The sequence below is a fragment of the Hesperophylax consimilis genome, chromosome 19 (genome assembly GCF_061612785.1).
Source record: "Hesperophylax consimilis isolate HC1 chromosome 19, BYU_Hcon_1.0, whole genome shotgun sequence".
Taxonomy (NCBI): Eukaryota; Metazoa; Arthropoda; class Insecta; order Trichoptera; family Limnephilidae; genus Hesperophylax; species Hesperophylax consimilis.
The window spans coordinates 5,764,159-5,791,283 of record NC_142854.1 but is presented as its reverse complement, the minus strand read 5'-3'; the positions used below and the strand labels follow the sequence as shown (position 1 = coordinate 5,791,283).

The following is a 27,125-nucleotide window of genomic DNA, read 5'->3' as shown; positions in this document are numbered from 1 at the left end:
CTCTGCTTATCAGTATGGTTTCCTATGCCTGTGTCTGATAAGCCAGCACAGGTACCTTGTACTTTAGTTAACAGAAGAATATTATTGTTGCCAACTTACTTAATAATGCTTCTTTTCTTTTCTTTTCTTTTGTTGACTTTTTTGTTTTTTGTTTTTATTTTTTTCATACATTTCTTACTAAAATTTTGTTTATTTTTGTCTACCGGTCTCGAAACGTCCGTGTCGTAAACTTTTTTTTTTTTGTTTAAATTTAATTTAATGTTGTTATTATTTTAAATTTACATATATGTATTTTTTAAATGATATTATTGTAAAGCTGCACATCTTGATACAGGAATGCCCTAGTGAGATGTGCAGAGTATGCTTTTTATGTAAAAACTGTTTTTTGAATTAAATAAATAAATAAATTAAATTAAAATAAATTAAATTAAACACATCTTGGTCTTTGATGGAATTAAATACTACGAGTAACACATCTTGGCCTTTGCTAGAATTAAATACTGCGAGTAACACATCTTGGTCTTTGCTAGAATTAAATACTGCGAGTAACACGTCTTGGCCTTTGCTAGAATTAAATATTGCGGGTAACATATGTTGGCTTTTGCTTAAATTGAGCACTTTTTTCAATTTATAAGCCTCGAAAAAAAAATAAAGCGTCAGGCCCATAAAAAATGCTTTGAAGTGCAAAATCTCCTGATTATGAACCGCTTTTCTGATACAGTTTTATTGTATAATGCGGCAAATTAAGTTCTTTGGATTGTGATCGAAAGATAACATAAAATAAAAAAATGTTTTTTTTGCATAAATCAAACAGGCGGCAGAAATTTCAAACTTATTCAGAATGTTCTATTTGAATAATATGGCATTTAGTTTAATTGTATATACACAAAACTCCTCCGACTACCATCATTATAACGGGAAAATGTTGATTGTGCAATGGATGGAGAAGTTAGATAGCAGAGGAAATCCAAAGTAATTGTCCTCTCCCCTACCAACCAAATGATCGCTGTATAAACATGTATTTGCCATTTCTTCGATTGCAATGAAGAATTAGAAATGTATAAGCCTTTGATATGTTTGAGAAGTTGTGGTGTTTCTACCTGGTACGTGATATAATGCACAAGACGATAAATAATGACTCATGGAACTAGAAATGAAAATCTCCAAGTATATTCATTATTCATTTATTATTATTTGTTGTGGAACATTCATAACGTGAATTTATGTCTCTTTCATTTTTCGGTACCCTTTCCCGTTTCGGAACATCAAATTGATTGAGACCAAAAGATCTTGAGTACCTAATTATCGGTTAGGGATTACGGTAAGGCAATTCCCTCGGGGCTTATTACTATGGGGAATGCTGTGTGGAGGGTCGTTTTATGGGTCATTTTAATTTCGGATAGTATAGTTTTTAAAAATTTATTATTGGCAATTCTTAAAATTGAAATGTGATGACTTTTTAAAAGTAATATTATTATACCTTCAAAATGGAACATTCAAAACGCAATCACCTTTTAAGGCGAAGCTTAATGCCAAATCACTATTTTGATTAATCTTTATAACGAATTGGTGTACATTATGAATACAAAAAAATATGCTTTAGATAAATTGAAGGATTTCCTATCGCTTCGCTTGAGTAGAATACAAATAAAAATATAAATTACTCAATAAAAAATATAAATTCAAACTACTAAAAAATATTTTTTTTCAATAGAATTGTATGAACGCATAAAGGAAACAACTTTTAAAAAATACAGTATTATAGCTAAGATTATCTGTGACAGTTTCACTTGATTAACTTTTTTGCTTTCTTATAAAAATATTTAAAAAAAAATAAAAACAAGTTTTTTGCTTGAAATCGAACATTTCCAGACTCCTCATTTGATTATCAAGATTATCTGTGACAGTTTCACTTGATTAACTTTTTTGCTTTCTTATAAAAATATTAAAAAAAAAAAAAAAAAACAAGTTTTTTGCTTGAAATCGAACATTTCCAGACTACTCATTTGCTTTCTTATAAAAATATTTAAAAAAAAATAAAAACAAGTTTTTTGCTTGAAATCGAACATTTCCAGACTCCGATTAGCAAGTCAAGCGATTTTAATGCCTATTACCTACGATATAAGGTATACCAAGAAAACACACATTTTTGGCTTGTAGCTTCCTCTTAAACAGTGATTTCCTTGCCAAATGTCACTGATAAACAGCCTTTGCCTTGCTTTCTCCTGATCTGGAGTACCTACCTTGGGGTTAGGGAAATTTCCCTCGGAACGTATGTCTTTGGGGATGCTGTGTAGAGGAAACACAGGGGAAAAAATTCAAAACAGTTTTTAAAAAAAATGTTATAATGTATTTTATTTAGGTATAAATTTTACATTTTATATCTAGTTTATTTTTATTCTAAAACTACAATAATAATATCACCTACGTACTGATATGTGAACTTCACAACATTGACACATAATGCACGAAAAGCTGTAAGACTTTTAGCTTCCTTAACATTTACGGGGAGTTCCGCTGTGGCGAATGTCAAACGCATACAAATGTTGGGCGCCATTTTGGCGGGTTTTGCGACTGTGCACCGGTGCCGAAGGGATCAATTATCGGAGTATCTTGGATTGAAATACCGGTTGAGTAAAAACAGCATTCCCATCTGACTGCAATCCGTTAGGATAGGGGAATCTTTATATCGTCAATGCACCAACCTCCTAGAGGAGTTTTGGTCAAACTCTACATATTGCGTCACATATTGAGTAAATATTTATAAGAGTAGAGGTCACAAGTCACGATATTATCATTAAAGTTGCATCAGCCGGTATAACAGGCAACAGTAATCATTATGCAAATAAGTCAGTCACGTTTTGAGTCCAGTTTTGAGTTAGAGTTTTGGCAAGTGTCCAAAACAACGACTGAAATACGAACTGCATGCCTGGGACACTCACGTGCGTTAGATTTAGTGATGTTTGTAAGTGACAAGTGAGCAAAGTGCCCATAACATTTTTTACTCCAAATGTGCTAAGGAATAGCTGGTTAAAGTTTGTCGGGTACGTGCCGATACACCCTGTATATTTATTATGAGTAAGATGGAAAGAGTGTTTTTGTTTGCGGCACGTTCCAGTAGTGGAAAATACTCAAAGTATCGCCCTGGTGAAAAACCGCCATTCAGAATTGAAAAATTGCGTTGCTTGAAATAGCTCTAGCCGTGTTTGGTGACCAGATCTAATTTTAGTACTTTCCCACGTTCCTCTTACCATCTCCTTCCCATCCCCACTACATTCAGCTAACATATCCCAATTGGCGATGCCATAGTCACACTGGCTCCAGACGCTTGGGAGCAGTTGGGACTCTTGAATTCACGTAATTTTTTTTTTACTTATTTTTAAAGTACATACCCAAGTCTTCAAAAGCACCGCTTTAAACTTTAAAAATAAAAGTCTCAAATTTATAAAAAAAAGACGACACTTCGATCACAATATAAATTTAATAATTTCTTTAAAATCACGGATGCACTATTTATTAAAAAATATAATCAACACACAATTAAAATATTGTTTATAACAGAGAAGTCATTATTTAAGTTCAGTATGAGAGATGTTAGAAATTATGTTTAAATAAATAAATAAATAAACGATAGTATTACTGAACGACCGTTCCCTTCTAGCGTTAGCTAGCGACTGTCGAGAACTACCTGAAGGACAAGTATTTTATACGTAGATTGTATTATATTGAAATAACATAATACATGTATTGTATTTAGTTGGCCTAGCTTAGGACACCTGTGGCTGTTAACACTTAGAAAGTAAGATATTATGTTTATGATAGAGTTTTGGGTATGGAATTTAACCCTAAAATGGTGTTGAGAGATTTTTATGTAACTATTACGCCCACGTCTCTCGGACCTAGAGAAAAAAATATCAATATTATCAGATAAATAACCCGGGGGTAGATAAATATACATGAAAACTTTCGACAGTGCTCTTTGAATATAAGAGATGGCAGCACTTCCGTTTGTAGTTCGCATGGAGCAAGTGGGTTCGACCGACATTAACGTAATAATATATTAGAGGTTGACATTGAATTTCAAATAGATTTGAATGTATCCCAAATGAAAAACTGTTTTGAAAGCAGTTGAAAAACTATTGCAGATTTTGATTGAATAAATGGACACTTGCAATTAAAAAATATTAAAATTTGTAACACAAACATAGCTAAAGTTTTTAAAATCGCCTACCGATGTTTTTTTTATAAACTTTATTTACCATTTTATAATTAACCTAAAAAACATTAAATGTTAATAATCACTTCAATTTTTTTTTTCGTTTTATATAAAAATAGTATATGACAAACTCGATGAACTTTTAGACGATTTTTTTTAATTATACGGGATTGTCCGTGGTAAACTTTTAAATGCAAAAGCGAAATCTCTTTCTAAATCTGTTTATATTATATGTGTAACCATAATAGAAAAGGAGAGTTTTATAAGGACGTCCATTTGGTGACAGATATAGAACTACGTGGTAAGTATAAGTTAATTACACAAGTAAAGTAACATGCAGGTAAAAAGTAAGTAAACATGTTAAATAAGTCTATTATCAATGAAAGGTCAGTAGTACTTGCGCAGTTAATATCTGAGTGAGTGAGCCATGGGTTCAGTTCTGTGGCCTAGCAAAGTCCTCCACCATTTCACAAGCAATATTAGCGCTTACAGCTTAGATCCTTAGATGGTAGAAGGAGCGGTCTTTCAGTCTCGCTCTGGTCAAATACCACGATCCTTGTTGCTTGAAATAGCTTTAGCCGTGTTTGGTGACCAGATCTCAACAGTCAGGTACTTGCCCACCTTCATCTTTCCATTTCCCTACCTTCCCCCCTATCTTTAGCTTCACAACATATATCATATGCATATTTTTTTTAATTTTTTTTATAGTGAATACCTCACGAGAGTCCCAACTGCTCCCGTCTGGAGCCAGTGAGACTATGGCATCCCCAATTGGGGGATGTTGTGAGGCTGAAGGTAAGTGGGGAAGGGAAAGAGGAAGGTGGGGAAGTACCTGGCTATTCAGATCTAGTCACTAAACACGGCTAAAGCCATTTGGAGCAACGTTTCAATTCTGAATGGTGGTCTTACACCAGGGCGATACTGGTAGTATATGAGGATGCAATAATGTCACTGGCTCCACACGGTCCCGGGCGGTATTTTTATTTGGCTCGTGAAAACCCGGACGTTACCCACTACCTATATTCGCTGACACATTTGGGGTTAACACTAGAAGGCCACATATAGCCGGTAAAAGGATATTATACCACCGATAGTACAACGTAATAACTCACATAACAAAGTTCAATATAAAATCAACAATTCCTAGAAATTAATCAACAAAAATAATGATGTATTACAACTAGTTTCGAGACACGTGCATTGTGTAATGCTATACACTTTCGAGCCGAACCACGAATTATGGGAAAGGAATGAAACAAACGCAAGCTGCAGATTGCGCCGTTTGCGATTGATTCGTTACTTTCCCATGATTCGTGGTTCCGCATTAGGACTGTTATTATATAGGTACCTACTCCTCTTGTCCTATTCGGCTGGCCATCGTCTCCAGGCAGACCAGGTCAGTGGTGTGATTGATGTCTAGGGAAATTTCAAACTCGGCAAAGTAACTAGCTACTTCAAAAAAATATTATTTTTACTTTACGTACATAATACAGTTTAGGATTCCCAATTACCTTAAATAATGTTAAATAAATCGTAAATCCAGCAGCGTTTTTTTAATACAACACAAAATAATATTCCATCTTACTCATAATAGATAATACTGGAAGGTAATAACAAGTTAGTAAAAAACTTTACATGTAATCACGCGCATGCGTACTGCGTATACCGGCCGTAATACCGCAGTATTCTGACATATTTTTAAACCGTTCAACCTCCCGGATTATTACGGGATGTATTACTATGGGATTAAGACGGAGATCCGCAATCGGTTGATTTCACAAATATTGATCAGTCGCGCAATAAAAATGTTGAAAAGCGGTAATACCCATTGGCAGTAACTATCAGAGGAATATTTAAAATGGACTTATCGATTCAAATCAAATACGGAACGCATAATCAAATTGGCCAAATTTCGAAGCAATTCAAAGCAGACCGGGTCAATGACATCGCAAATGTTATCAGAAGAAATGTGAAGCTAGCGACTAAACGCGAAATGCAAAAATTACCGTGTTTTTGAGGATTGCGACAAAGTGGTGCCAGTATAAAAAAATCTTGCGTGGGTAAATATTTTAACCCGAGCAGTTTACGGCCCTCCTCACCGTTTAGCTATACCAGCGTTGCTCCGACGTTTTAGGGAATATTTATAAATAAGACTGATGATGTTTGGAGGAGAAATGGAGAAAGGTTTGGAGAAATTATTTACAATTTATTATGGATCTAAAAATAAAACCATTTACGGGAATTAATAACGGGAAAATAATATCTATTTCGTGACACGGAAATGTAAATAATTAACTATTATAGCCAAACCACCTGTCTGTATGAAATGTACTGTTTATGTTTGAAAATATTTAAATTTGATTGATAGACGTAATACAGCAACATTACAGGTCATGTAACATGTAATGGCAAAAACCGAAACTTATCGTAATGCAGCAAGTTATGGGACGTCTCCAAGTGTGAGACAGATGCGGTAAATTATAATTAATAATTAAATGATCGACTGCTTACAATATAATACATGTACCACAAAGGAATAACCCCTCACTGGCTAAGGTGGTATCCCAGGAATCTCCTCGCACATCCTTGTAGTCTTGTCCGTAAAATCCTTCTATCCGATATTTTAAGCATATTTATACCATTTCAAGAGTATTGTATGTAGTTCAACTAAATTGCTGGAATACCCATTTTAAAACTTAGGAATCAGCTCATCACTAATTTTCGATAATATTCACTTTCTTCTATTCGCCGACGAGCTAAAGATGTTTAAATCGATCGGTAATTCTTCTAATTGTTGAACTCTACAAATGAACTTAAATACACTTTATGAATGGTGCATCGTAAACAAATTACATCTTAATATCAACAAATGCCCAACGATCAGTTTCCATAGATCTAAAACCCCTTTATTATTCGACTACTCAATTAACAATGCCAATCTAAAAAGAGTTTTTGAATTCAATGACCTTGGAGTTATCTTTGACTCCAAATTACGCTTCTTGAATCACATTAAATAGCATTACCAGTAAGGGATTACAAATGCATGGATTTATTCTCAGAATCGTTAAGACTTTAATAACATAAAAACTATAAAATTACTATACACGTCTCTGGTTAGAAGTCAGGTTGAATACAATTCAAACAAATTGAAAAAATTCAAAATAATTTTTTCAAAATAATAACGTTTTATTAACTTCAAAATTGGTATTCCTATTATTGAAATCAATTATGTCAATTTACGCAGTAAACTTAACTTATCGAAATTATCTGAAAGGCGAAAAATATTTGATCTCCTTTTATTATATAAAATTGTTCATTCAAGGTTAGACTGCCCTGACACTATAAACTTGCTATCTTTACATATACCTCCAAAATATACTAGACGGAATATTTTATTCAACAATAACTTCGCTACGAATTCTGTGTTAGAAAGAATAGTTGGGCAATGAACTAAGTGATGTCGCTGACATATTTAATTTAAACTTCAATACATTTAAAGCCAAATTAGTCCACTACTTTTTAAATGTAAATAATGTACGAGAAATAATTATATTTTATTTCGATTTTCTATTGTTTGTTTTATACTGTTGTCAAAAATGAAATTTGTAATTGTTGTGTACTTAAGCCCAATAGGGCGTCAATAAATAAATAAAGCACTCATAATTTGTCTATGGTATTCTTATGTCTTTAGACAGGGGCATATAACTCCGGTCTGGCCTTGATGGGCATTTCTCAAGTCAGCTGATCGCAACGACATTCGTTCAACGACAATAATTCTCGGTCAGTTGGAGGTAAAAAAGAGGAAACTATTTTTTCGCTTCATGTCTCATTTAAATATAATACATCAATGATTGGACCTTACTTTCTTACTTTGCGTGTTTATGTATTTCGGCTTCTAAGAACTCTTAAGATAAGCACAACGGAATTCTGTTAGCAAATCAACACGTTAAACACGCAAATCGCATTGGAATATCCCATAAATATTAAACATTTCCTGATTTTGCAAAATTGCATCATTATGTTTATAGATTTGTCAATACTGCATAAAATTACATCTGCTTTGGTATTTCAGATTTATATTAACGTAAACAACCAACGAATATTCGAACAGCTACAAGTCTGCTGTGGGCGAATCTGTGTACCAGAAGTGACCTTAATCTTATCTTGTTCGGTTCCTGCACAGTGAAGTAGTTTCCCAAACTGCTCCCAGCTGTAGGAATGAAGACGGAAAGGAGATGGTGATGAGGGAGGTTGGGAAGTACCTGGCTATTCAGATCTGGTCACTCAACACGGTTAAAGTTATTAAAAATATCTAAGCATCCCTTTCTTCATTTAGATTTGCATTCAAGACAAAAAAATCAACTCAATCAACTTCAATATACAGGGTGTATCGGCACGTACCCGACAAACTTTAACCAGCTATTCCTTAGCACATTTGGAGTAATAAATGTTATGGGCACTTTGCTGTCCGGTAACATTTGTTTTTAATAAAAAAATTTCATTCATATTTTCACCACATGTCACCACTGTTTTATCCTTTGTCAAAGTTTGAAAACCCACCTGGCAATATTTTATTCGAGTTTCGTTGAATAATATACGTACGTACCTACATTAGCGCGCTTTTACGATCACAACGAAATGGCATGGCACCATTCGTCTCATTTTTAGCTATTATTATTTAGTGTGTATGAAAGAGCGAACACGCTTTTTGACACACTTGCTAATAACAGCTGTTGAACACGAGAAACAATCCAATGACAGTGACGGAGTGTGGATTTTTTTATCATTTTTTGTTTTTAGTTGAAAAAAAATGTTACCGGACAGCAAAGTGCCCATAACATTTTTTACTCCAATTATCTATTTTTTTTAATAAATGTATTCTTTGTTTGACTGAGTATTGAACCTTCCTTCTTAAGGACTGGAGTCAACCACGCTAAAAAATGAGCCAAATCCCGATTGGGTAGAACTGACATTTATTTCGTATATTAACTGTAATGTCATTCAATTTCAGAGAAATGCGTTTATATCCACGTGTGTATGCGTGATTGCCACCAAAAGATGATATAATCCATTGTAATCGATAACGAGTCTATATGTCGAGTTTCAGCTCTATCGGATATCGGCAAGTGGGTTAATTTCCACTTCCAAGATTTGCATTAATTAATTGACAAAATTCAAATTGTTTTAAAATAAGTGGTTTTTGATTTCTTAATAAACACGTAATGATGATAGTGTTTGATATTTTATTGATTATTTTGTAATTTTTGATAGGGTCAAGAAACCGAAATTATACAGGGTGTATCGGCACTAACCCGACAAACTTTAACCAGCTATTCCTTAGCACATTTGGAGTAAAAAATGTTATGGGCACTTTGCTGTCCGGTAGCATTTTTTTTTCAATTAAAAACAATAAAAAATAAAATTTCCACACTACATCACTGTCATTGGCATTGCGATTCGTGTTCAACAGCTGTTATAAGCAAGTATGTCAAAAAGCGTCTTCGCTCTTTCGCACACACTAAATAATAATAGTTAAAAATGAGACGAATGGTGCCGTGCTATTTCGTTGTGACTGTAAACGTGCGCCAATATAGGTACACACGTGCATTATTCAACGGAATTCGAATAAAATATTTGCCAGATGGGTTTTCAAATTTTGTCAAAGGATAAAACAGTGGTGACATGTGGTGAAAATATGAATAGTAATTTTTTTATTAAAAAAAACGTTACCGGGCAGCAAAGTGCACATAAGATTTTTACTCCAAATATGCTAAGGAATAGCTGGTTAAAGTTTGTCGGGTACGTGCCGATACACCCTGTATATTAGAATTAATATTGACACGCGGTCAACAGATCGGCTGGCATTTTTAGTATTCGTTAATGCATCAATATTTTTATTACGTGTTTCTTTACAGCATTACGAATTGATAGCGAAATTGATTTAATAATTATTATTATAGTATATATTATTATACGGTACATGCTTATATTATTAATTATTACTTTATGGAGCGTTATTTAAATAATTTCACTATTAAAATCATTAAAAATATACAGAGTGTCCGGGGTGAAAGTGCACTAACTTCGAGATGATTCTACATTATGGTAGAAGTACAAATAATAATAACTTTTTTTGATATTTCAACTTTTAGATGTACTTTTCAGCTACAAACGAAATGGAAATGGTAGCAGAAGTCGGGGACGCTCGAGAAAGACATGGCACGATCAAGTGAATCAGGTCGAGTCGGGCCATGTCAAGAGTCAGAATAATAGAAGAGTATATGTATGAGACGATGTATAAATGTGAATGAGGCAAGAAGTGTGTGCCAAGACCGAGTTGTTTGGCGGTCTGTCCTCTCTGCCTACCCCTGCGGGGAAACTTCGTGGTGGTTAGTTAGTTAGTAAAACCTGTGACAGACCACGCTATATTTTCGTGGCTTGACCTATTTCATCATATCGATACACATTCCCGTGCGATATGCTGAAATAGGCCAAGCCATGATGCGTATACAATGCTTGTGCGAACTCTGGCGCAGTAAAAATGTACCATCCAACACGACTTCTGTCTAGACAGATTTGACCGTACACGGAACATTCCATCAATTTTACAGACAGACGAAATAATGCAAAGCGCTCGAATTAAGGTTATACTTAACCCTTAAATGCATACTGTTGCAAAACTGCAACATACCGTTCAAACCGCCTTTAACTCTTTGGTATATAATTAATGCATGCCGTTTTAGAATTATCAAGTTTTCGGTAATATATTTTATCGAGTGGCGTCACCTTTTTTTTCTTTCGCGAATGTCAAATGTCACTTTTTCTTTAACAAAGTGAAGATACTCGAAAATTGGTTGGAGGTTAGAATTACAGTTTTGTTTTGATGTTATTATTTTGATTTTCTTAGGTAAGTAGATACGATAATACAATACTTATATGTAATAACTCGTATTTTTCCGGTACACTTATTAGTTTTGAGAATTTTTTTCAGGTTTTTTTTTTTTTTCATACGTAAATTGTTCATATTAATTTTTTTTAAATACATTGTGTTGTAAACCTGCACCAATTTTCTTTTAATCAAATATCATTAAAAAATTACAAAAAAAATAAAATTCTTTATATTTCCTTGCATATGCATGTAAATATCTACAAAATATATTTTTTCCAGAAAAATAAATAAATCATGCATTTAAGGGTTAAAATAATTCATTATCTGCTATTTCATATATGGCGCTAATTTAATTATATTCGGTGTATAGTTATGCTTTAACCCTTCAGGTTTTTAAATATTTTTACCAACAAGTCTTTACATTAACATTTTCTTAGAATTTCGGAATTCTCCCGAAGTATCTAAAATGTACTAAATATTACTTTTTTTAAGTTGTCGTTAAAAAGAAATAATATTTTAGAAACTAGATAAAATTATCTTTGAAATATTTGCATGTGAAAAAAACATAGATCTTTCTAAATAATAAAATTTTAATATCAAACGTGAAAATATTAACAAAAAAACTTACCAGGACATTTTGATTCGATCAACGTCCATAATTTTAAAATAATTCGATATTTTTAAAACATATTCCTTTTGTGTAGGTAATTAGTAATAAAACTGTCACTTTACATTTTATACCGTTCATACAATAAAAAAAGTATAAATATTGTCAATGAAAAAATGCCGAAATTCGTAATCATACACTTAGACAATTTTATAAAATTTTATCCATGTAATAAAATATGAATATTTGATACAAACTGTAAAGAATAATTATTTATCTTTCAAATGACGAATATATCACATATCTACGCATTATAGAAAAATAGATAAAAACACTTTTATAATGTATTGACGCCCCGGTCAGATCTGTCCTTTAGAGGCTATAATGGAATATGATGTTTGTGGCTAGTAATGTCCTTCCGAGGCCTGGAGGGTTTAAAACAGAGGTTCCCAAAGTGGTCTATATGGACCCCCAGGGGTCGATATCGGCATGCTGGGGGTCTATGTCAGCGAGAAAAAAATTTGGGGGTCCACGTGATTCAAATGGGGGTACATACGAGCGGACCCCCATTTACCTCAAGTCAACATTTAGGAGTTCCGTAAATGACACAATACACCTAACACAAATATAATAGACTGAGAAATTACTTATTTGATATTTGTATTTTTATATTTCGTAAAGTTGTTAATTGAGGTATATAAATAGAGTCTACGTTCCTTTTCTAGTCAGAATTAATATATTCAAGCAAAACATTGCACATTGGAAACCGCGAATTTTCCTAGTTCCCCAACTTGTGTTTGAAAAATGTCCAGGGTAATAATGACGTTCAACATTTAAATGCACTTCACACAGACTTCAAAACTAGGACGGGTTGTTTCGGAGAATTTGAATAATTCATCAAATTTCAACGTTCATTTTCAAGCTCTGTGAAAGATTTTTTCAAGTTCTGTTTTTATTTCAGTTTTGTCAAGCAACTAGCCTACAATGATATAGTAACAGAACTTGAATAGGACTTTCACAGAACCCGAAAATGAACGTTGAAATTTGATGAATTGTTCAAATTCTCCGAAACAACCCGTCCTAAGTTTGAGGACATTTTGACTATGGAAATGGAACGTTGAAGAATCGGATATCATGTGACAATACCTCACAAGGGTGCCCCTGTATACCGCCACCCGGTTGTTGGACAGGCAAGGGAAGGGAATATTTTTACCAAAAAAATAAATGATTATCACATAGTTTTAGGAAAATTCAATATTCGGCAGGCAGGGGGAAAAAAATTGGCAAGTGGTCTACGGGGCAAAAAAGTTTGGGAACCTCTGGTTTAAAACATTAAGATGGATGATAGGTATGTTTGCGCCAATTAATATGAAATTGAATGAATAGTTTTGTACTTATAAAAGGTCAATTATTTCAATAAAGTCATACCGATACAATATTGTATTAAATTTGTTTTCATTTCTTGAAAGAATTGAGTTCATATTACATGGTATAGATGAACAAATTAAATTTATTGGTACGTGCTATAATCCACTATTTGCACATGGATATAATAGTCATCAAGTCAATAATAAATATATATTTTAATAGAATCTATATTTTGTAGTACCTATAGTAAGATGAGATTTTTTACCAATGTTTTTTTTTGTTATCACGTACACGATATTATTAGCATTTTTTTGAATGACAACCGCAAAATAAGCAACAAATTATAATTTATCCAAAGTCACTGAACTTTTAATCGTGGTAAATTACAGTACCGTCAATTTCACGACAAATTATTATTGTGGTCTAATTTCAGATTACCATTTATACAAAATATACTAGGGACGCCCTCTGCCAAAAACTATATGTAATTTTAAAACAATACATACAGATTTCAAGGTTAACATAGATAAATGAGTATCACAGAAAGTTAAAATAATAAAAAAATAACAAAGTTATACAAAACTAAAATTTGGATTTCAGGCCAAAATACACAACAAAACTAAATAATTATTTTTTAATCAAAAGGTATAGCAAATATCTAGTACGGATAAGTGCTATTTTATTTAATTATGATATATGTGCCACTAAATTTTTCTGATTTTAGAGGCAACTTTGGTATTTTTCTGATTTTAGAGGCTACTTTTGTATTTTTGGAGGACTGAACGCAGTTGGCGTTAACAAAAAATTGTCCAAAGAGGCGAAGCTAGCAATCCACAATGGAGTGCTGGTACCTACCCTGACGTATGGAAGTGAGGCATGGAGCTGGCAGAGAAAGGATGAAAGTTGACTTAATGCTGTAGAAATGAGATCCCTGAGGCGTATGTGTGATAAAACCATGTATGATCTGATCGTGTGAGAAATGTGTAGATCCGCAAAGAGTGCAAGGCTGATGTAAGCGCAATGAGTAAGATTAAGAAATGGACGCTTAGATGGTTTGGGTATGTAAAGCGAATGAGCTATGAAAGGGTGTAAGGAGATTATACGACGCAAATTTGAATTGTAGCAGAAGTCGGGGAAGCCCGAGGAAGACATGGCACGATCGAGTGAATTAGATACTTGAGTCGGACCATGTAAACAGTTAGAATAACAGAAGAGTATGAGACGGTGTATGAATGTGAATGAGGCAAGGAGTGTGTGCCAATACCGAGCTGTTTGGCGGTCCGTGCTCCCTGCCTACCCCTGCGAGGAAACGGTGTGATGGGGTAAATTATAGGAAGTTTACATCTCCCGAAAATAATGACAACATTACTTTTATCCACATTCTTGTGAGGCTGGTATCACTATGAACCTGCGCGCGATACCTCGCGCGGCAAATAATTCATTCTATCTCCAGTGGTCTAGCCGTCGGTTTAGCCCTAAATCTCCTCTAACGCACGCGATCTGTTTTGTTCATAAAATTATTGGAACGTGAGTTTTGTTAAAATAAAAACTAAAATTGAAGATATCCGAATTCTCATTAATACACACCGAGAGTAATCACGCAACCTTGGATTCTACGGATTGGAGAACCACGGAACTATTCAGTCAACAACCCATTTAAATTGAAGATATCCGAATTCTCATTAATACACACCGAGAGTAATCACGCAACCTTGGATTCTGCGGATTGGAGAACCACGGAACTATTCAGTCAACAACCCATTTAAATTGAAGATATCCGAATTCTCATTAATACACACCGAGAGTAATCACGCAACCTTGGATTCTGCGGATTGGAGAACCACGGAACTATTCAGTCAACAACCCATTTAAATTGAAGATATCCGAATTCTCATTAATACACACCGAGAGTAATCACGCAACCTTGGATTCTGCGGATTGGAGAACCACGGAACTATTCAATCAACAACCCATTTAAATTGAAGATATCTGAATTCTCATTAATACACACCGAGAGTAATCACGCAACCGTGGATTCTGCGGATTGGAGAACAACAGAATCATTCGGCCAACAACCCATTTAAATTATCACAATCCTCCAAAGTTAGTTAGTTATAAAATGAAAAGTAAAACATAAAAAAAAAACATTTTTACCCAAAAAAGCGTTTTTTTTAGTAGAAATGAAATTCATATACTGTAATGGCACTACTCCCCAATTAAAACACGAGAAACGTTTTGCTCTATGGAATTGGGTAGTTACGTTTACGAAAATATTTTATTGTAATTAGTTTTTAGAACCATATGTTTTTCTTCTATGTAAATCTGTCATATGTATGTATTTCAAATAAATAAATAAAATTAAAAATGTTCCAAAGTAAATCGGTCGTTTGTAATTTTAATTTACGCACATCAAAATGCTTTTTTCAACCAAATTTATTTTATTTTATATTTCATCAAATTTATTTAGTAGAGTAATATTTTTAAAGTAATTACTAATTATAATTAACTGACAAGTAATTGCCAAAGTTGCCTCAAAAATCATGAAAAATCGAATTCTGGCCTGTATTAATTGTGTATTTTATAATTTAAACACACAAATAAATAAAATAGCACATATCCGTACATGTGCTATACCCTATACCTTCTATTTATCAGATTTTTTTTATTTTATGTATGGTATACCTTATATTTATCTTTATTTTATATTCTATATATGGTATACCTTCCATTTATCTTTATTTTGTATTTCAAATGGTATACCTTCTATTTATCTTTATTTTATATTTTATATATGGTAAACCTTCTATTTATCTTTACTTTATATAAGATATACCTACTATTTATCTTTATTTTATATTTCATATATGGTATACCTTCTATTTATCTTTATTTTATATATGGTAAACCTTATATTTATCTTTATTTTATATTTTATATATGGTAAACCTTATATTTATCTTTATTTTATATTTTATATATGGTATATTTTCTATTTATCTTTATTTTATATTTTATAAATGGTATACCTTCTATTTATCAATTATATATGCTATGTCTTCTATTTATCTTTATTTTATCTTTTAATTTGGTTGGGTATTTTAACCTTAAGGCTGCGTAGTAAGCTTTCAAAGATGGTTTGAAAAGGAGATATGTAAATATGAATGTTAGAGAGAGCGCTCTAATATTTAAAAAAAACCGATAATAATTAAGCGAAAGTGGTGAAAATATTTAATAAAACACGACTCGTTTGAAATAAAGCAATAATCTCTCGAAAATACTTTAGCTGCATTTAAAGATACACTGTGATTTTTTTTTCATGCCTACAACATTCTACATAACAGAACAAAACATGTTTTAAATAATTTTCGGAGCTTACTTTGCGATTTTTTTTCTATTTCATATAATTAACGTTTCGGCATTAGAAATGTATGTTTATTATCTTAAAAAATAACATATATTTTTGGCCCTAAAAAACTTAAAGAGAAACTTGTAATAAATCGGTAGAAATTGAGTATGCGCGGGCTTAAATCCAAATTTAAGTTTTTATGAAAAAGGCCGCGCAGTTGACTACTCAATAAAGGTCATATTGAAGCTGCAAACACCAATCTTGTGTGCGTAACTCCAATGCTTTGATTATACATGGCATCTTTAAATCCCCGATATCTGTCTGTCGTCATTCCAATGAAAGAAAAAACTTCAATGCTCGTCCGGATTATATCCAATTTAATTCAGAGTTGTCGGTAGCTCGGTTGAAACAAAACCGTTCTTAAACACTGACAAGATAGCTTGACGAAACACAATCATTATTTTATTATTTCTGAGTGGGGAGAGGAAGGATAAAGGGAATAGGGTAAGGTGGGTAAGTACCCTGTCGATTGCGCCAATTTAAATTACACACCTTTCAACTCCTAGGCCCCAGACAGGACAATTAAATTGATTACACGTTCAGCCAAAGTAATAATTTGGATTTTTTTTTTCATAAATTTATCAAGAATTTAGATAACTTTTCGCTTACTTTGGGAACACGCGCATACAACACTTCTGTAGATATATAATCTTCAGTGGATACAACTTTCAATAGGTATCACAGACAGAGTTGACACGAACTCAGCAGGTACTCAATCAGATGCATCACTTGCGTACAGCACGTTTTAAACTTATTTTACTGTAAAACTATTCGTATATTCAAATTCGATGAACTCATTCATACCATGGAGGATATATATAGTTTGCATTATTTGTTGTCCCTTTTCGCATAATAACAATATGCAGGAGAAAGCAAGGCAAAGGCTGTTTATCAGTGACATTTGGCAAGGAAATCACTGTTTAAGAGGAAGCTACAAGCCAAAAATGTGTATATTCTTGGTAAACCTTATATTGTAGGTAATAATAGCATTAAAATCGCTTGACAAACGGAGTCTAGAAACGTTCGAGTTCAAGCACAAAACTGGTTTTTATTTATTTTCTAAATAATTTTATAAGAAAGCAAAAAAGTTAATCAAGTGAAACTGTCATAGATAATCTTATCTATAATAATGTATTTTTTTAAAGTTGTTTCCTTTACGCGTTCATACAACTCTATTGAAAAAATATTTTTTTAGTAGCTTACATTTATATTTTTTTATGGAGTAATTTATTTTTTTTATTTGTATTCTACTTAAGCAAAACGATAGAAAAACCTTCAATTTATCTTAAACATATTTTTTGGTATTTATAATGTACACCAATTCGTAGTAATGCAAAATCATGTGTTTTTGGTTTAAAATTTGGTCGCCTACAAATGTTTCAGATGCTTTAATTAAATACTGCGAGCAGAATACATCTTTGCCTTTGAAATAATCGAGTCTTTTTATAAGCCCAGAACAAAATAATGTATAAGGCCTATGAAAACTGCTTTAAAGTTCAAAATCTCCTATTTACGAATCCATTTTCCGTTATGATTTTATTGTATAATGTGGCAAATTAAGTTATTTATAAAATGATCGGAAAAAATTTAAACATTTATGCCTGAACATCCACAAAATAAAATAAAAGTCACTTTTTGGCCATGTTTTTGTTCTTGCATAAATCAAAACAGACGGATGGTGTTAAGCGGGAATTTAAACCTTATCGCCATCTACGTAAGGGGTGTTATTGATAGCGGCTCGATTTAAAATATTACACGACATAGTGCATCGCCTTAAGGGGGTGATTTTATATATTTTGTATCTTGAGAACGATAACTCCACACAGGAGGATCGGAGGTAAATTTTTATCTACGAAATCTTTGGGGATGCTTTGTGGAGGGTCTCTTTGAAGAACCTATACTGAAATTGTTGAAATTCAGAATTTCAAAAAAAAAATGTTTGACTAAGTTTTAAATAGTAAATTCTTGCCCGCGGGTAAAATAGGTTTGCCATGCCTAGTCCGACATGAAAGTATGTACCCGTCGCCGTTGGTAAACCAGAGCACCACGTGCTGCGCTGTGATTGGTAGAATTATAAGCCATTAGCCATCAAGTTAGCCTTGGAAGATATTAAACACGATAAATAATATTATTTAACGAGTAACGAACAACTAACGCAATATGAATAAAATACTTGTGGCGTGTCTGTAACTCCGGTTCTATGAACTCTTTAACTGGGATTCGCTTTGATTTTCAAAATTGGAACTGATTTTCAGAATGATTCAGACAAGTTATAAAGTAGGTTGAAATTATTTTATATCAATTAATTAATTAATGATTCTGTACCTGCTGACGTGTACCCGGTGTTGCTAGGGTTATCATTAGGAGATATACATTTTTTATGACTTGATTACAAAACATCGACTTTTCTCTACTTTCTATAAATATAATATGCATTTACTGCACAGACATAGGAATTAATAGACGAGAAGATAATGGCGAGGGGTAAAATCAACTGTTGAAGAACGAAGGGCGTAAGGCTGACTGTGATTCGTCAATAAATCAATCTGACAGTAAATAGGCATCTCGCATTATAATATCACCATTTAGTTATTAAAAGTAAAATCTGCTTTTGAATGAATAGACATTTTTACATGGGAGCGCAAATTACTCGCCACGTTATGAACAAATTTGCGAAGTCCAAATTCGGCAAAAAAATTCGGTTCTATTTTCAGAGTCGAATATTTCTTTTAAGTATTTAGTTAAGACACTTTTATAAATGTTCATAATTTACTTCCCAGCAACCAACCAGCTTTGTGTTTCGCGTCCAGACGTTTCTCGATGTGATAGTAACAACTGATCCATATTATACGATGTGAATATGCTTAAAATAAAGTAAAATAATGCTTATATATGGAATGTAATACGACAATTGGGTTTATTCTCTTTTTCACATCTATTTTTACAAGTTTTCATAGTACAAGTCAACATTTTGCCGTGTTATTTCGTAAAATGAACCGATGATGCCTCGACCATAGTTCGCACAAGAATGATGACGTCACGTTTTCAAATTTCACTTGAGGCCATACGCGAGCACAGCCGGCTCCAATGGAACCGGTATGGGGAGTGGGGATAATACGCTTTTAATCACTTAGGGCAGGTCTACTAATATTCATATGTCTATGATGTACTGTGTAACTTTAAGGAAGAAATTTTATAAATGATAGTGAAAACCCTATCAAAATCCGTTGCATAGTTTAGAAGAACTAGGCGCACAAACAGACGCGGATAGCGACTTTACTTGAAATTTGTATTTATTTAGTTAAAATTTTTGAGAGATGTTATAATTTTTCAAGTTAAGTAACGGTGTTCATTCGAAAGTTAAATTTCTGATCGTCTTTTGAAAGGCAATGATCCTGAGGCAAATATTTTTTTTATAAATACCTACTTTCATCTTCACAAATCCTACAATTATAATATAAATAGATAGAGCCTAGGAACTCGTAATAGATTGTACAGTGCCCTTGACGTGATTTTTCACAAAACGGCGCTATACAACTTATCCAATTATTATTACTATCCCGTGATTTTTCGCCGGTCCACGCCAATAATAATATGTTACCACTTTATTTCAAACGTTTCAATGTGTTTTAAGACAAATCTACATTTTAATATTGTAATTATGACAATGATTCTGAATTTATCTCATTGACTTTTTGTATCGGAAAGAATTTTTACTTTCTATTTCGTAAACTGGGGCAGAAATAATAACAAAAAATTGCCTTGTTTCGCACAATAGGTACTCAGACGGATATTGTAGCTATTGAATTTAATATGTTACTTTTTATTGCGGCAGCAAAAACATTTTGATTCCTAGGCCCCGGGCAGGACAGTTAAATTGATTATTTTTTGATCATTTTCATCATTAGTAAAAAAAAAACTCGAGTTTACTTTGGCCGCACAGACCCACAGACACACAACACGCATTTCTATCTGTTTGTCTCTTCATTGATTACACTAAATTTCAGATACTGTACAGAGGACTTTTTTTTGCAAAATAGTTATGGATGTTCATGGAAATTTGCAGGTTTTATGGAAATGCATGGGTATTTATAGAAATATGCGAGTTTTTTTGGAAATTTGTGGGTTTTATGAAAATTCATGGATACTTATGGGGTTTTATGGAAATTAATTGATATTTATGGAAATATGTGAATTTTATGGAGATACATTGATATTTAATGGATATTTATGGAAATATGTGAATTTTATGGAGATACATTGATATTTAATGGATATTTATGGACATTTTGAATTTAATGGAAATTCATTGATATCTATGGCTCGTTATGGATATTTATGGAAATTCATTAATATTATGGCTATTTATGGACACTTGTGAGTTTAATGGAAATTCATTGATATCTATGGATATTTATGGAAATTCATCAATATTTAATGGCTATTTATAAATATTTGTAAGTTTAATGGAAATTAAATGATATATATGGCTATTAATTGACATTTATAAACATTTACGGACATTTGAGAATATAATGGAAATTATTTATATTTAATGGCTATTTATAAACATTTGTAAGTTTAATGGAAATTCAATGATATTGATATATATATGCTTTTAATGGACATTTGTAAACATTTATGGACATTTGAGAGTTTAATGGAAATTACTGATATTTAATTGCTATTTATAAACATTTGTGAGTTTAACGGAAATTCATTAATATTTAATGGCGATTTTTTGAAATTTTGTGAGTTTTGTGGAAATTCATTGATATTTAATGGCTATTTATGGACATTTGTGAGTTTAATGGAAATTCATTGATATATTTATGGGTTTCCATCAATTAAATTTCAATTAATTAAACAGCCAGTTCACTCGAAGGTATTAAAGAAGTTAGTCCTTTGGATTTGGATCACCCTCAACAAATACAGAATTATCACCCGAAAGACTCCACTCCATTAGTTAAGATTGGAATCTATACTGATTTTTTTGCATTTTCAAATGGAAAAGTTTTGACATTTCTGTGCTCGTTTCTATGGAAATCCGCGGTTTGGATCATGAATCTTATCACGAAAATAAACAGTACAGTGGAATTGGTTAATGTGTTCATGAATTTTAATTTCAGAAGTGGAAAAGTAGTTTGAATACAAATTTGAAGTTTGCTGTACGCAGATAATGCATCTGTGTGAGAACCTACTGTGTTCAGGTCAACCCTGGTTGTGCTATCCATATGGTTGTGCTAGCTATTTTAAACATTACATAACATTATTTTGTATTCATTTTTAAACACAAACAAACTCATTCAAAAAGAACAATGGTTTATTATAATAAAAGATTGATTTTAAAACTCGTTGAAAAACGTCATGCGTTTATTTTCATGTATTATTATTACATGCAATATAAACACATACATTTATTTTAGACCACTACAATTAATTATTATTATTACATGTTTTTGATTGCATTCTGTTTTGACAAACCTGGCTAGAGGTTTGTGCATTAATTGAAAAAATTATGTAAATACCGTACAAGAGTCACAACTGCTCCCAACCGTCTTCGGCCAGTGGTACTATGGTATCCCGAACTAGGTGTGTTGTGAGGGAGTGGGGAAGAGGAGGGAAGGTTGGGTATTGGGAAGTACCTGGCTATTCGAATCTGGTCACTAAATACTTTAGCTAAAGCCATTTCAAGCAACGTTTCGGTTCTGAATGGAAGTCTTTTACCAGAGCGATACATAGAGTATCATAAAATTTGCAATAGTTATATCACAAAAGGTTCACAATTCATCAGAAATTACACCGCGCATGATAGAAGAAATCGGGGAAGCCTAAAGGAAGATACGACACGACCATGCGGATCAAATACTTGAGTCGGATCATGTCAAGGATCAGAATAACAGAAGAGTATGGAGATAAAACAAAATAATAATTAAAATGTTGGAGTTAAGTGAAAATATAATAACCTCAAAGGCAGAACATCTAAATCGATCCAAAGAGCCCATAGAAGCAACCAACGGTAAATAAACTCATTCATATCATTGGCGAAGTTCTAGTTCCGCCTTAAGATATTAATCGATCTGAGATTTGCACAAAATTTGTCTCCTTGGTATATGATTGCCCCAATAAATTACACGCTGATTCGCTGCAGGGGTGGTAGGCAGAGGACGGACCGCCACACAACACCATCTTTGCACACACTCATTGCTTCGTTCACATTCATACATTGTCTCAAAGGTACATACTGTTCCGTTATTCTGATTCTTGAAATGGACTGACTCTGTCATACATTCTGTCATACACTTCTTCTGTCATACATTCTTCAGCATCATATATTCTCCTGACTTTGCTTTGTCTGTTAATCCGCTCTACATGTCCAAACAATGTAAGAGTCCCTTTCTTAATCGTGTTCTATGCTTACATGGTGCATTCCTTCTCCACAGGCACTCATTTCTACAGCATTCAGTCTACTTTCATCCCTCCTCTGCAAGTGTTGGTATTAACAAACAACTATGAACTGCTAGCCCTGGTTCTTTTGACAACTTTTTATTGGTATCCACCACATTTAGAATAAAAAAACTACACTTATTAAATAATAATATGACAGAAGATAACATATGTTGCATGTCAAGATTCAAAATGAAAGAGCTGTCTTTTGAAATTAATTGTGTATTAAAAAAAGACATCTTATATGTTTAATACTCAAATAGAATACATTGAAAATAAATAATCAACTCACCGATTCTGTAGCAGTTTTCTCGCGAAGGTTTAGCGAGTTATATAATGACGATTTTAGCCTTGAAGTATAAAGAATTAACAATGAATATTTCACAAAAGAGTCACAATTCACCAGGTTTAGAGCACATTGCGGCACGGAGCGGGGTTATTCAATGAATGGAAATTAGAGCAGGGAACCTTTCACTTTGCTCTGACGGAAAGTGACAGCGCGACCGCCATAGAAGAGAAATTGAACTAGATACACAGATAAAGTGACAGAAGTAGATTGGGCGCTCTGTTGAAATGTTTAGAAATCCTTTTCCATTTGTACATAGAGTGCACTATACCAGAGGTGTATGATTCGATTCCTTATGAAACGGCAACTACCACCGCCATCTTTAGTAATACAGGCCGTACTGTAGAAAATTAAATGACTGGTAAAGAGGGGAGCTTAATCTGTATCTTTCGATTTCACAAACGAATAAATTTCCCTTTGGCTAAACATGATATGTCCCTAGGTATTTACGTAACTTGAATTCACAGAACGACCAAATTGAAGACGTTCGCCCGCACATGTTCTTCGTAATTTTACACGTAGATGGAGGCGGCAGTTCGTATTATTAGACCTTAAATATTTTGTGTATAGATTGGCCGGCAACCGTTATAAAAAATTAGGAAGTCAACCTAGGGTTACACCTATTAGTCCGCAGATTTAGCTGTAGAGTAGGAGCGGAAAATGTTAAGCCAGCGACCCAAGGGCAATGAAAACCTTCACCCAAGGCGCTAGGCTATATTGCAATAATTTGAAGGTCGTATTGGACGAAATGTAATTTTAAAATATTTAACAATAATAATAAATCTAGCGGTGAGAATAGCGATGCCAGCGCCATGGACCCGAACAACGTACCGAATTGGTGTAAAGCGGAACCACTATAGTTCCAGCACCCCACCACAGGCGTTCTACGGTCGCCGGATCGCGCTGCTGAAGACAAATGATTCAGCCCTCTCAACAGTCACCATCTCGCCTCAGGAGCAGGAGATTCCTCACCCGCCGAGGAACCTCCCGCCCTCCCCCTTGGAGCGGTCTCCGAGGCTCTTCCGCCCAGGAAGCTGCCCTCTCAGGAGTTATCATCCCGCCCCCCCTTGGAGTGGTCGCCGAGGCTCTTCCGCCCAGGAAGCTGCCCTCTCGGCAGTTACCATCTCCCCCCTTGGAGCGGTCGCCGAGGCTTTTCCGCCCAGGAAGCTGCCCTCTCAGGAGTTACCATCTCGCCTCCACCGAGAAACCTCCTGCCCTCCCCCTTGGAGCGGTCGCCGAGGCTCTACCGCCCAGGAAGCTGCCCTCTCAGAAGTCGCTGCCTGCCAACTCCGCTCTTCTGAGCCTTGGCCCAGGCTGAACTGATTCCGCCCTTCGGAACCAGCCCAAGTTGCCGCTTGTGTTATCAGTGATAAGTGCGAATGTGGAGATCCGCGAATTCAGAATCATCTTAAATGAAATTCCTGAACAATTTTGGTATATTTATTTCGTAACGCGAAACAAATTTTTAAAGACATTAAATGAACAATAAATTAGAATTAAGGAAACGGACAGTTAATTTTAAGAATTAGAATTAATAATAGTATTAAGCCTAGATTTAAACTTACACTCAACCTAATACACTTATTTTTAATAAATGTTTAAAAAAAATTGTAACTACGTAACTTCTTTATTTTTTAATCGTTCTTCCTTTTCTTTTACATGCATTGTGTTAATATTAAACTCCCTTAAGTATAGTTATGACAAACTTATCACATCGGACTAAAACGGTACTCCATCATAACTCTATGCAGAAATGTCAAGATTGTCTATTGACATATTTATTAGCGCGCCGCAGATTTATAATAATCAGTGTTTTATTATCTTTTTTTTTGTGTAACAAATTTAATTATTAAATTCAAATTATGGCCGTGCCGTGACCAGTGTTGCCAACGAAGGCGATTTATCGCCATTTGGGCTACTCAGAACGAGAATCGGCGACGAAAAAATCTAAAAGGCTACTTCAGAGACAAGTTATTTGAATCAGCCAAATCACAAATAATAATTATAAAAACAACAAAACCATAACAAAAACCTGCTACCCCCCCCCATGGATTTCGAAAAATTGATGTGGGGAATCACATATGATGTTTTTGGATGTGCGGAATTTTTTTTTCAGCGAAGTTCCGTAACAACCTTTATTGATTTTTCTGTTTCAGATTTTCGTTTAGAAATCGCTAATATTGTCTTCAATAATTAAATATTACAATTTGAGGTTTTACTCAATAAAGTTATTCCAAAAAATAAATATTCATCCCAGACTTGCAGAAAAGTCAATAGATGTCGCACATAAAAAAAAAAAAAAATAAGATAGGTTTATCTAAAAAGACGCTGTCTAGATTGCATTTAGTTCGGGTTGAATCTTGCAATCATACATAAAGATAGTTGCCAATAAAAAAATGTGCTGTGAAAAAATGAAGACAATGTTGGTAGTTCTTATTCGAAGTATGATACAGTTAAATGTGACCGAAGGGGATAGGGTCCCATTAGCTCAGTGGTAAAGAGCGGTGCCCCGGCAAGCCAAGAGTCCTGGGTTCGAGTCCTAGATGTGACCATATCCTTTTTTGATTTTTCTATTTCAGATTTTCGTTTAGAAATCGCTAATATTGTCTTCAATAATTATTTATTACTTAAATTATTACGACGAACCGTTTTATGCTTCAATTTCAAAAACCTAACTGTGTTTCATCATTATGAAATTCAAGTGTAAGTGTAAGAAAGATAGAGCATGTGCTAAATGGGTTAGAACCAAAAGGTACCAAGTCAAGTGGCGACAATGGTTTCCATTCAAATCTACATGGAATGCATTTTTACAGTTCTTCTATTCTATGACGATAATGATATATTAATTTCATATTTGTAATAGTTTTAATATTCTCCTGACGAAGGAAAGATGCTTCTGAAACCGGTAGAGTGTAATTAAAATTAAAGTGGTCTAAAAAAAATTTATATACTTTTATTGTGATATATTATTTATTTAAATTGGCCTTAGACTACGCTTGTATGCCAGTATAATATTCGTGTTAATGTATTCATTCCTCGATACGGGGTGATGGAGGTATGAAATATTACATAAAATATATGTAATTATTGAAGACAATATTAGCGATTTATAAAAAAAAATATATATATATATATGTATTTGACATTATAGTATTTGTAGAGAACATCCTTTCCGGAGACCAGTATGGCTTTAGAAGAGGTGTAGGAACCAGAGAAGCAATATTGTCGCTACGAATACTACTAGAAAAAAGAATAAAAAGAAACCAAAACACATTCATCGCATTCATAGACCTGAAGAGATAGACAAAATGCAAAATGCAAAATGGGTATTTTCCATTTTGCATTTTAAATGCTTTTCTAAAAACCATTTTGCATTTTGCATTTTAAATGCTTTTCTCAATGCATTTTCATTTTAAATGCTTTTTTGCAACATTCTTCCTACTATCTCAACTCATATTTTTTTCATAAGCCCCAAATATCAGTCGGTCCTCAACCTCGCTATGAGAGATAATTTACATTTATCAAGTTGCTCCCTGGTAGGAGCCCTGGCAATTGAGTGATACCATTACAAAAAATACTGATTCAAATACTGAACAGGGGCCATGACGCTGTAATATTAAATGTTAGATAGCAGTTTCTATGTTTTTACATTGGCAACATTATTCCCGCGCAAATTTGTTGTGGTTTCATAATCTGTAGTCGTGGTGTTTTTGGATTTACCATCATGCAATATGTTGGTTCTACATTGATTTCCATTATTAAATGACAAAATTGTTTAAAAATTCTATAATTATTTTAATTGTTTGACCTGAGAAACCATTTTGCACTTTCAATGCATTTTGAAAA

The 27,125-nt window shown here is 33.5% G+C and overlaps 1 protein-coding gene across 3 annotated transcripts in view; it reads right to left on the bottom strand.

Moving 5' to 3' along the window:
* Positions 1–23,448, bottom strand: part of Ctr1A (Copper transporter 1A) — a 60,270-nt gene extending 36,822 nt beyond the window's left edge. For 2 of the 3 annotated variants that reach the window (XM_089642883.1, XM_089642885.1), the window contains exon 1: positions 23,226–23,448. The gene's annotated coding sequence lies outside the window, so the exon portion shown is untranslated. Of the gene's footprint in view, positions 1–3,392; positions 3,657–23,225 lie in introns of those variants that run through there. The other variant, XM_089642884.1, reaches the window with a different exon arrangement.
* Positions 23,449–27,125: the final 3,677 nt, after the last annotated feature.